Below are 12,532 nucleotides of genomic sequence, written 5' to 3' on the forward strand. Positions count from 1 at the left end.
TGGGGGGCAGAGCTGGTGTGAGTACAGTGAGCTCATCCCCTGGGCACATGTGCCCCACAGGCTGCTCAGTGATTTCCCCCGTGATTCACATCACAAAGGGTCATAGGACTGTGAATACACAAGACGGAGTGTGTTTACACTGCGATCTCATACCTTCGTGCTAATTCTGGACCTGAAGTTTGCATGATTTGATCCACTCTGTTAGATTCTCTTTGAGACCAAACATACTGTGACCTGGCTGAGCTCAGAGGGCAGAGTCTGTGGACACTGCTTTGTGGTGGAACACCATGTGTCTCCGCCTTGCTTCTACCCCCCACCCCCTCCCCCATAACTCAGTGGAGAACTCAACTGTGGCTAATGCTACTTAGGAAGTGTGGAAAGGTTTTCAGGGCTGTGCTCATTTCAGCCCTATTTTGGTAATATTTAAGTTTCATTTTCTTCTTTTTTACCTAACTTTCTTGTTCACTGTGTCTTCTGCAGGTTCCTGGCATCTGACATATGGTGAACTTTAGGATAAGGACCTACCAGGATATGTCCGATGTTCTGAATGTGAATACCCATCCCCCAAAGTCCAGAATCCCAGCTGGAACCAGATGGACACTTGTCAAAACCAGGGCTCTTGCCGATGGTTCTCTCCACATCTTTCACTGTTGGTTTTCCCTTTCTTGCTCTCCTGTCTCTCCCACCCCGCCCCCCTCAATTGCCTTTCCTAGGGACAGACCGCGGAGATACGGGACAGGACTCGGGCATTCTGTATTGCATCCTGCAGTCCCAAGCCAGCGCCCGCTGCTTGCCGTCCTCAAGGCGCCGTCCGTGACATGCCAGGAGGCATTAGCTTCTCAGAGCCCACTTTTAGTCTGCATGACTAGCTTGCAAGGAGGGATATGTGGAGACAATTTCCAGGAATTTTCCACTTTTTCAAAAAAAAATGTATGTGACTTTCTTTTGGCTTTGAACTGAGAGCTAAGTCAGTGGTGTACAGCTCTGTTTACTGGCTCACATCCGTGAAATCTGGAAACATTGATGCAACATTTCTTTTCCTGTCTGGGCTGTTTGTATAATTGTATATAAATGTAGTAATAAATATATTCTAACATCAGCCTGGGGCATTTCTTTGCACTCGATTCTGCACAGTGATGCTAAGCAGTGAATATCACCTTCTCAAGGAGGTGCCCTACTGACCAGTGGGGCTTGCCTGCTCGTCTCAGGTTCTCACCTTCTCTGATTTCACAAAGCGTTGTTTGGAGTTGGCCTGCGTTTGGAGAAAGAAGGTGGAGGAGTCCGGTGGCAGAGCTGGGACATAAAGCGGCATTATTAATTCACCAGGTGGCACTATTCCTGGCACTCTGAGGTGGCTTGAATGTCCAAGGACTGAAGTTCAGAGGATCGGGTGACCATTTGTGACATGAGTCAGCTATTTTATTAGTAGTCACTGTAACAGCCTGCAAGAAAGTATTGTACTGCAATTATATGGCAGGTACTTACCTGCCAAGCACAAAGATGCCCCTTAAGGATTTTCAGAAAGAAACACATAGAATATGTTCACATGATACTGAATTTCCCATCTGAACCTGATGTTTTTCAAGGATGCTGAGTCTAACTTTTAGAAACAATCCCCAGCTAATGAGGACACACAGCAAAGAACCTTTTCATGTGGCAGAAATGTTGTGTAATATCAAGGAATAGTTGTTCCCAGAGTGATCTCAGTGTATTTGAAGTCATTGGTTTTCAAGCATTTTGATTATTTAAAAAATACGTTTGTTGTAGTTTCTTATCAAATTCCTGTTTCTCAGGTCTTTCCTCCTTTGCAAGAAGTTGGTGGAAACCTGTTCTGCCGTAAGACCTAGGGATGCCGTGGGAAGTTGGGTGCCTTGTGGCCGGGGTTTGAAGGCAGCACCCGAAACACTGCTTCTCAGAACAGTACAGCCTGGAAGCACCGGGCACAGTCACCCGGTGGGGCCCTTTGAGCCACTGACCAGACACCTATCTGAATGATGCATCACGCCAGGTCTATTCTCACTTTCCCCTTTTAATAGATCCATTAGAGAACCCGAGGCTTGGGGTCAAGAGATAAAGAAGGCACAGCGTGGGTGCTGCCTTCCACAGCAAACTCCCAAGGGATTCCACTTGACACCCTTCCCTCCACGTAGATTTGTCTGGCCAGTGCTGGCGATTCAGGGGGAAAGTACTTAAGAAGATACATGACAAGTAATCAGTTGTTTCTGGTTATAGTGTGATGTAAGCCTAAGACAGGCTTACATCACACAATGCTGTATAAGCAATGGTTCATAAGCATGAACAATGCTGTATAAGCAATGGTTCATAAGCATGTCTACGGAGCTGTGGAGGGCTGAGGGTTTTCAGGCTGTGGGCCGTGCTTCTGCCGCTGATCAGAGGTTTGGCCTGGACGTGTCCCTCCACCTCTCTGGGCCTCTGATTCATCTGCTGGAAAATGAAGTGTTTTGACTAATGATGTTTAACATCCCTTTTGTTCTTTGAGTTTCTCCTTTTTGGGGAAAGGAAATGGGGTAGCACACTTTTGTTTTTTTTATTTCTTCACCTGAGGATGTGTTCACTGACTTTAGAGAGAGAGGGAGGGGGAGAAGGGATGAAAGAGAGACACACATACTCATGCAAGAAAGAGGTATCAGTTGCCTTCTATACACACCTGGGCTGGGAATCAAACCCACAACCCAGTCATGTGCCTTGACTGGGAACGGAACCCAGAACCCTTTGATGGCAGGGGTGTCCAACACATGGCCCGCTGACTGCACGCAGCCCAACATAAAATTGTAAATTTACTTAAAACCTTTTTTTTTTTTGCTCATCAGTTTTTGTTAGTGTTTCTGTATTTAGTGTGTAGCTCAAGACAACTCTTCTTCCAGTGTGGCCCAGGGACACCAAAAGGTTGGACACCCTGGTATGTGGTGATAGTCCAATCTACTCAGGTCATGGGATGGCAAACCTGGGCCACCGAGAGGCAGAAGACAGGCAGGGAGATCGCTTATGCTCAGAGGCGAAGAAATGCATCAAGATAGTGACAGGCCAAAGCAGCACCTGCTCAGACCACTTTGGGGGGACAACATGTCTAGCCTTCCCTCTTCGCATCTTACTGACCAGATTTCTTCTTGGGGTCCCTTCTGCAAAGGGGCAGAAAGACAGCTGTCGACACTTATTGCTGGGACACATGTTGCATCCACCAACCGCGAGAACAAATGTCGGAGACTTTCAGCGTTTCAAAGATGTTACTTTATTGGCCAAGTTTAACCTGCGCAGGGGCGAACTCTCAAAGTGTCCAGAGACACGGTGCCCGCAAGGGCTGCAAATGAGAGTGACGCCCAGCGCTTACAGCTAAGTCCTTATATAGAGGCAGGCAAGCAAGCATTACACAGAAACAGATGTGGCGGTTAGCTATTGGCTTACAGAGCCCGCGCGGGGGAACAGGGTGGGGACTGACTCCACTGAAAGGAAAATTTTGAAACTAAACAGATGGCAATCAACTTACAGGATGTTTGCTAGGGACGCAGGCTCCTTGGCGCTGAGACTATTTTTCTCATTCCCAACACACACAGATGGACGTCACAGTCTCAAAATCAGAACTTTTTTTCATGAACCAATGGGGCAGCGCCGTGAAGAGCACCCCCAGGACCTTGTAAACTGTTGGATTTCAGTCCTGGTCAAGCAGGCAAATCTAACAGGTATAGCAACTGGGTGGGAGAAAATGGGTCAATAAGGGGTGGGGACATTCCCTCCTCCAGTGTAGATCGGACACCAGTTAGCACAGTGCTCAGGCCCTCTGGGCTCACCCTCGGGCAAGTGAGGTGAGTTGCTTGACCGGTGAGGGCAGAGAGGAGCTGTGGACCAGCCCTTCTTTCTCTCTTTCTGAGGAGAGCTGGCTGTGCACAGGCAGTGCAGATTATGGCGTCTGCTCCACGGCTTAGTTTTACAGAGGAGGCCCTGGCTGCCACCCAAAGTGTGAGTCTGCCTGGCCTGGGGTTCAGGATTAGGAAGCTGGTTGCCACGGGTACAGCAGCTTTATCAGTGAGCGAGGGGATCTGCAGCCTTCTGCATCTGCTGCTTTCAGTTAGTTCCCAGTTGATTTAGCACAATGATTCTCACTTAAATGCACCTCAGAATCACCTGGGGGGTTTGTTAAGCCACCTACACTCATCTCCCCCAGAGTGTCTGGTTCCCAAGCGAGGCTGGGGCTGCAGCTGCTGGTGGGGACAACCCTCACAGGCCCTGGGAGTGCTGGGCTGAGCGAAGGAGTTCTAGTTATTGGTCCCCTCCACCTCTGGTACTGAGTGTTCTCCTTGAGGCTGATTGAGTCAGCTGGGATCCTTTGGAAATGAGGGCCGGTATGAGTAACTCCTACAAATCAACGTCCTCTTCTAGCCCCAGGCCTTGGAGAGAACAAACAGTTACGGATTACACTCATTTCTGTTCTGAGTAGAACAACAGCAGGACCAATGCCAGCTGTAAGTCAGCCCTGAAACGCCAGTTTAAAAACAGGCTCCAAGAGACACGTGCAGCTCTCCGGTAAAACCGTGTGGAGTGCTGGGCACTAATGGACACTTGCAGGAGCTTTGCAATAACAGTGAAGCTAGTGCCCTTTAAGTGCTTTTAATTGAAATATAAAGCACAAACTTTTGCAGATTAGTGGACACAGTCTCCATGAAGTGAAAGCCCCAGAGGAATCAGCACCAGACCAGAAAAAGAGCATTTATCTCCCCAGGTTTCTCTGTTTTCCCTCAGTCACTGGTCCTCCCTCCCAGGTAAGTGGGATCTGAATTCTGACGGGGGAGGTATGAATTACTGTTGGGTGTTTATACAAATGCAGTCATTCCGCTCCTACTCTCTAGTGTCTGGTGCCTTTCACTCAACAAACTCCTGAATTCTTAACACTCTCACCCAGTCTGCCTGTCGCCCACTCCACTCAAGCTGCTCCCAGGACTCTGTTCTGGGGCTGCACCCACTTCCTGCACCAACCTCCCCACGTCCCTCCACAGAGTGGTTGTTCCTAGAGCCAGGCTCCCCTTAGCTGTCAACAGCTGGACCCCCACCTCCAGGCCTTCCTTCAAGCTACCTCCAACCTCAGATTTCCCTTAGTCCGAGTGAACAAGGCTGTTGGTCCCCCAAAGGCCCACAACTCAGAGGCTCATCCCTTGACCCCTGTGCACTGGGGGTGTTTTGTTTCACATGGTTCTGGGGAACTAGGTTTTTCCTGTACCTCGTGGAGCCTGTGGTCACTCAGGCACCACTGCAGGGACACAGGCACTGGAGAACCCCCAGGGCTTTCCACCACCTCTTCCCAGGAGCTACACTGGTCTCTTCTCGTATTTCTTTCATCAGAAGCAGTCACATGGCCACTGTTAGCCATAGGGATTGGGAGAGGCAGGAAAATATTTGGTGAGCATCACTATCTCTGTTGCACCGGCTTTCTTAGAACAAGAATATGTGCCTCTTTGCCCTTTGTGAGAGAAGGAGACCTGAGTGATAGCCCCAACCTCCTCAGCCTCAATCCCACAGCGGACAGCATGTCCGGGGTGTCTTCCCGGTGTCACCTGGCTGCACGCAGGCTGGCACGGACCTCAGGCCTCTGGGCAGGCACTGCAGGCGAAGGCTGTGGAGGCTGTGGGCACTAGCCCTGAGCCGCGCATATTTCTTTGGAACTGGTTTTTGTTTCCCCCCTGGTTTGCAGGATGAACAAAGGTGAAGGCACCTCACGTTGCAGCGAGTCATCTCCCTTCCCTGTCCTCTGTGGCTTGAAAATGAGACTCTTTGTAGTGCCAACTCTGTCACATTCTGGTGGCGACTTCCAGCAAGTTGTTAACCTCTCTGGACTTTCATTTCTACCAGTAAAATAGTCAATTTATTTCTATAACATACATTTTCCTCCTCAAACAGACAATGTCGCTCAATGTCACTCAAGTGCCGGGGCAGCCTGCTCACTTAGCCCCCAGAGACTTGTGCCAGAAGGTGGCCTGAAGGTGCAAGTGCAGAGACTTTGGTGCGAATTCTGAAATATAGGGTCACCTGAGAGAAGACTACTCTTCATTCATTCATTTGAAACCATTTAGGACCGCCCACCATGTGCTGGGGCACTGCTCTCAGAGTGAGTGATTAGAAAGGATCCCTGTCTTCCTGGAGCTTCTGCATTGTCCACTTCAAGTGGTGCTGGCAAGACCTGGGTGGGGTTCCTTAGTCCTCACCCACCGAAGACTGAAGGGAGACTGCAAGGCTGATAATTCATGTAGAATCAGGAGTTGCAACATCTCAGTCTGAGAAAGCCGCCCATGCAGTGAGCCTAGCTGCTATGTGTCGACCTTCTCTGTGTCCTGGCCTGGTGCTGAGACCAGCCAGGGAGGTCAAGGCAGGCTTTGGGAGGGACGAGGTGGGGTATGGATGGCTATGTGGCAGTGTGTTTGTATCTAAATCACCCACAGTTGCCTCCTGGGCCTGCCCTGTGTGTGAGGTAACTAGCAATGTCTGGGAGTGAAAGCTGCCCTGTCTCCAGGCTGCTGCTGGGGATGGTGGAGCTGATTAAAAATGACTCTGCCCTAGTACACCTCACCCCGATGTGTGTGGTGATGGTGGCATAGGTGCCTCCCTTTCCTTGCTCTGTCAGGAGGTAATAGCTCGGTTCTGGATGGCACAGCCAAGGCCCTGACTCTGTCCATTTCCATCTGTGGAAATAACCCTTCAAACCCACACATCAGAGGGCCCAGGGCCAAGGCCCCATTCCTAGCCCAGCCTTGAGGCCCTACCACTCCCGACCTCCTGCCCACCCAAGACAGGAGCAGTGGGAGACACTGGGAAGGGGCCAAACTCAAGCAGCACATGACCTCAGAGAAAGGCGAGGACCCCCGCCCTGAGCCACGGTGTGTGTCACCTGGGTCCCAGCTCCCACCAAAGCTGTGCTCACTCAGGAAGAGCCAGACACATTCCAAGGTGACTCCTGGAATGGGACACCAAAGGAGCCTGTCGGTTCGTTCATCATACATGTACAGAGCGAACACTCGATTCAAGCCCCCACCTTCATGGAGTTCACATTTCCTGCTGGGGGAGGTGAGCAATGCACAAAGCGCATGGTGAGAAGTAGCAGAGAACACATAAAGTGGGGCGCGTTGAGAGGCGGTGCAGGGGCCGCAATTTACAGCTGGTGGGCAGGAAGGCTTCCCTGAGAGGCAGACACTGGAGCAGAGACCTGAAGAAGGAGAGAAGGGTCCATGCTGGCCCCTGCCGCAACAACAGCAGGCAGAGGAAATGACAGAAGGGCCCTGAGAGGGGAGGGTGTGCAGCAAGTTGAAGAAGCTGCTGGAAGGGAGCGGCAGCCCACAGAGCAGAGCCTGGGAAACGCCGCTTCGTTGGGGTGATCGTGGTGCCATTTGCTGCCCATCTGTAGTGGCCTCGAGGAGCAAGGTGACAAGATGAGACCTGCCATTAGGGAGGTGATAGGAGGGCATGTTGGCAGGGGATGCTTCCTTCAGGTCTGGTCTTGAGAGGTGGGGAAGGTTCAGAATGGGGAGCAATGGAGGAGCAAGCCCAGACCCAAAGCTAGAGCTGACAAGGACATTCTTGGCCTTACTGAGGGAAGACAATGTGGTCTGACTCAGCTGGCACATAGAGTGATGAGCTGAAGGGCAAGGTCAATCCACACACTCCACACACCTGGCCTCCACTCTTGCAGCTGGATGGCTTTCATCCAGAGCAAGTGCAAAGGCCTTAAGGAGAATGCATTTCCCAGTTGAATAATCAAACCCGCAGGAGGGCTTTCAATAGGGGATTGACTGACCTTCTTTACAATTTTAAGAGAATATTCTGGTTGCTATGTGGAGAGTGGGTCTGGGTGAGGGTAAGAGTGGAATTGGGGGGATGAAGCCTTAGTGTTCTAGATAGAATGCACAGGCCAGGGCAGTGACCGGCACGGCCATTTGCTGGACAGCTGCTCTGGGCCAGGTGTGGTGCTTTGAGTGATATTAGTTGCTGATTTTACATGTCATGTTGGCCATGTGGCAAAGCCCTTGTCCAAGATGGACCCAATGAACTTCTGAGTTGGATTTGACTTCAGAGGTCTGTCCGCCTTCCACCCCTCTTCCCCTTGTGCACTGAGCTGGTTTTGTTTACGATCTCCTGGGGGTGGGCAATCGGGGCAGTCTCCCATGCTAACCCTCCTCTAGTTTTACTGGCCTTTTCAAAATCTGGACCCACCATTTAATTCCTATTAAAAATCTTCACCATTGTTAGTGGCCTCAGGATTGACTTTTGCAGGGACCCCAAATGCAAATGTCTTCAGGAGCCAGGCACGACACGATCCTGAGGCCAGCAGTGGGGCACACCAGAGAGTGCACACCCGGCCAGAGGCCATCAGTGGAAAGTGAAACAAAGTCACTCTGGCCAAAGCAGATGCATCGGCCATTCCATCTGACTCAGGTGCTCCCTGTTTGCAACTGGTCTGAAGGCCCAGATCTGCAGTGTCTGCCTCCTGGCCTCAGTGTGCCCCCCAGCTTCCTCTCTATGTACTCAATGATTTTGTCAGAACCACTCTATGTTCAGAAGGTGCTGCTGTGTGCATGGTTTCTTCGGGCTTTTATATTTTCTGTCCCCCAAAAGCAATCAACCGCTGGTACCCAGATCCAAGGCCAAGTTCTCTGAGACTCTTCCTTTTGCCTACAGCACTATTGTTGGTGACAAGCGTCCTGACCCCTTTCCCTCCTTCTCCTTAAACTATGGTCTGCTTAGGGGCAGAAGACAGGAGGATGAGAGCTGAAGTGTAGCCCAGAGCACGATGCAGGCCATATACTGGTTCTCGTCCTATTCTCTTCTCCTGCGGCACCTAATTTTGTAGCTGCTCAGTTAGTAATTGCTACATGAACGAATTAGGCAATCAAAGAGAAAACAGAACTCAGCACAGCCACTGCTCCTGTGGCAGACAGTCTTGATTTGGGTAAAGGGAGAAAGATAGTGGGTGAGAAGCAACTGACCTGAACACCATCAGGACCCAACAGAGGTCTGCAGTAGGAGAGGGAGTCTAGTTTCTGTTAGAAGGTCTGGAGAAAGCCATATGTACAGGGTGGCATTTATGTGGACCCCAGGATTCTCTTTCTGCTGGTGAGGCAGAGATGGAGTTATCTCAGGGGGAGGGCACAGGCTGAAGGGATGGGAGCACTCGCCCCCTGTTCTTTGGCCAGGGTCAGTGGTCTAGCGTCTGTAGCAGATGTGGGGGAGTGCACAGTGCTCCTGGGATGTTGCTGTAATGGGTGGGCTTTGAAAATTATTTTATGCAATTCTGACTTCATACAGGCAGTGTGTGTTAGGGTTCGGGGAGTGGAGGTTCAAAGGCTTCCAGGAAGGGCCTCATTAGAGGTTTGACTCTGGTTGGGGTACAGAGTGGAAAGAGGATTGAGGGTTTGAGGGAGTGTGGGGAGACTGGCTAAGAAGTATACCCAGGGGCCTGAGTCAGAGCAGTAGGCTGGGCAGAGTGGTGAACGCTGAGTCTGTTGAGAGGGCTGAGTGGAGGCTTGGGGAACTCTGCACGGATGAGGGAAAGGAGGGGAGGCCCTCAGACCTCCAGCCAGAGAGGGAATCCATGTCTTTCAGCAGCTGTCCTGTTCCAGGCTTTGTGCTGGACATTAGTCATTATCTTATTTCATTATACTGACACCCCTAAAAGGTGGGTTGAAATCTTTTCTTTCTAGTTTTTAAAATATGTATCACTAGAATATATTTTAATTTTATTTTTTAATCCTTCTGACAGTAGTATTCATTTATTTGTTTCTTATTAAATCACTTTTACTGTTATTCTATTACATAGAATGGCCCAGTTTTCCCATTTGCCCTCCCCCAACCATCCTCCCTCACTCTCACAGTCCATCCCCACACCGTGTCCATGCCCATGGGTCATTCATGCATGTTCCTTGTCTAGTCCCTTCCCCTTCTTTCCCCCATTATGTCCCTCTCTTCTCCCCTCTGATCACTTTCAGTCTGCTGCATGTTTCCATGACTGGTTCTATTTTCATTGTTAGTTTATTAGTTTCCTCTTATTGGTAAGAAAGGAAACCAGCTGTATGGGAGACTATATTTCCCAATGATACCTCAGACAAAGGTTTAATCTACAAGATACATAAAGAACTCATATGACTCAACACCAGGAAGACAAATAACCCAATTAAAAATGGGTAAAGGATATGAATAGACACCAGTCCAAGCAGGACATACAGAGGGCCCAGAGACACATGAAAAGGTGCTCAGCATCACTAGCTATCAGAGATGCAAATTAAAACCACAATGAGATACCCCTTTACACCTGTCAGAATGGTATCATTAATAAATCAACAAACAACAAGTTCTGGTGAGGATGTGGGCACCTTAGTGCACTCTCGGTGGGAGTGCAGACTGGTGCAGCCACTGTGGAAAACAGTGTGTGATTTCCTTAAAAACTAAAAATGGATCTGCCTTTTGACCTGGCAATTTCACTGCTTCTATTGTATCCTAAGAACCCTGAAACACTAATTCAAAAGAACCCATCCATCCCAATGTTCATAGCAGCACAATTTACAATAGCCAAGTGCTGGAAGCCACCTAGGTGCCCATCAGTAAATGAATGGATCAAAAAACTGTGGTACATTTACACAGTGGAATTCTATGCAGCAGAAAGAAAGAAGGAACCCCTTCCTACCTTTTGTGACAGCATGGATGGAGCTGGAGAGTATTGCAGTAAAGAAAATAAGCCAGTCAGTGAAAGCTTCCCTTTTCAAATAGAGGAAATGGTTGAGCTTCAAGGTAAGGGCCCGCTCAAGGTCATCAGTATGGCAGTGGGGTTACCAGACTGGCAAGCCAGTCTGTCTGGTTCTGGAGTCTGTGCACTTTCCACTGTACCTTACCACCTCAAATCCCCCAGCAGTGGTCAGCAGGACCGCACTTGAAGCCAGAAGCCAGAGAGTGGTCGGAAATCACCACTCCTTTGGTCACTGGTTTTAGGTGGGAAAAATTGATTCTTCTCTACGAGACCCTGCCTCCCTCTCCTCAGCTTTCCTTGCTGTAGGATTTTTCCACCTTGCCCAAGGCCCTAGCAACAGTATCACTAAGAAACACAAGCATTTGCTTTACAACATGAAAGAGACAATGTCTCTCAACAGGCATTTCTTTTCCACTGGGAGGATATAGTTAGCCTGAGAAATGCTGGATGTCTTAGAAGGGAGGGTCAGGGAGGAGGTGGGGTGCTGTGACCTGAGGCAGGTGAGGGCAGGTTGCACTGGAGGCTCCAGTTGCAAAGAAGGCTCAGAAGGCAGTCTGCACAAGAGGCTGTCCCTTGTGAAGTGCCCCTGCCACCTGGCTCCTTAGCAGGTGAGGAAGCAAGCTGTGGGGACTGTCCTCCTCTAACTTCTGCTTGGGCCTCTAGGGCCAGTTGCTCAACCCCCAAATACTTATATATTTTAACAGTATATCTAGAGGTTGAGGTTGGATTAAAATGCTCCCTACACGAACCCTTTACTTCTTGGCATTTCCTGCTACAAATCTGTGAGGTGGCAGCAGAAGCCAGTTAGAGATGGAGCAGGAACCCTCAAAGCCAGTTGCCGCCGCCTTCTTTCCCCACTGCCATGACCACTGCTGCCCAGGGATCTCAATGTCCCCAGGTAACCTCTGGCTAGGGAGGCTGAGGAGTGGAGTTGAGAATCCTGCCCTTTCTGGGTGACTCAGGTGCAGGAAGAAAAGGTGGGACATGTGCGGGCAAGAGCCGAGTGCTACCACCTGATGCTGACGCCTGACGCCCTGCCCTACGGAGAGAGGCTCTGCTCTGAGGTTTGTAAGAACCTGAGACTGGGGGAGGGGCTGACCTGCACTGCCCCCGGGCCAGTGTCCTCCTCCAGCCCCGTGCAAGACCCCTCCCTGAGCTCAACATAGTCCATGAGCTTGGACTAGAACAGGCATTTTGCTCACTCCTTGCTTTATAATTTGCAGTGTTTAAAGTGTATTCACAACAGCGGTGTGCTTTGTCCCGGTCTTGATAATTTGGTAAACTATGTAGCAAACCCATAAATCTCATCCTGAGCTTTTCATGTAATTACAAAATCATATTTGCCATCTTGCTTAATTTTTTCTCGTACATACTTGGAACAATTAGTCAAATGATAATTACATCCTTGGAAAGTGGAGGAGGAAGAAGACCTTTGAAGGCTGAGGAGGTCTCTGGCTCTGGTAAGGCCCCAAAGGGGCTGAGGGGTGATCCAGGAAGCAGGTTGAGCACTGAGACTAGCCGGCATAGGCCTCTGGACCAGAGTGGGGCAGGCCAGGGACTTGGCGAAAGGGAAATGCATTTAAACATTGTATTTCTTATGCTTTCAGTATTTTGTCTGTCACTGAGCTCTCCTGGGGAACGGGAAGAGGAATCTGTTCAACCTATTAACCTTTTCCATTTCTAATCTCAGGCTTAATTTGTACAAATGGAAAGCATGGGAAATGCAAATGTCAGTTGCTTGACATAAAAGGTGATGTGTGTGCAGTGTTGGGAGTCTGAAAGCTAGGAGCCCTG

General features: G+C 49.8%; 1 protein-coding gene across 1 annotated transcript in view; it reads left to right on the plus strand.

The window, feature by feature from the left end:
- Positions 1-1,099, plus strand: part of RDX (radixin) — a 110,489-nt gene extending 109,390 nt beyond the window's left edge. Inside the window, exon 16 of the mRNA XM_037047688.1 lies at positions 481-1,099. The gene's annotated coding sequence lies outside the window, so the exon portion shown is untranslated. The remainder of the gene's footprint in view (positions 1-480) is intronic.
- Positions 1,100-12,532: the final 11,433 nt, after the last annotated feature.

Source organism: Sturnira hondurensis, unplaced genomic scaffold (genome assembly GCF_014824575.4).
Source record: "Sturnira hondurensis isolate 20B ecotype Veracruz unplaced genomic scaffold, ASM1482457v3 Scaffold0006213, whole genome shotgun sequence".
NCBI lineage: Eukaryota > Metazoa > Chordata > Mammalia > Chiroptera > Phyllostomidae > Sturnira > Sturnira hondurensis.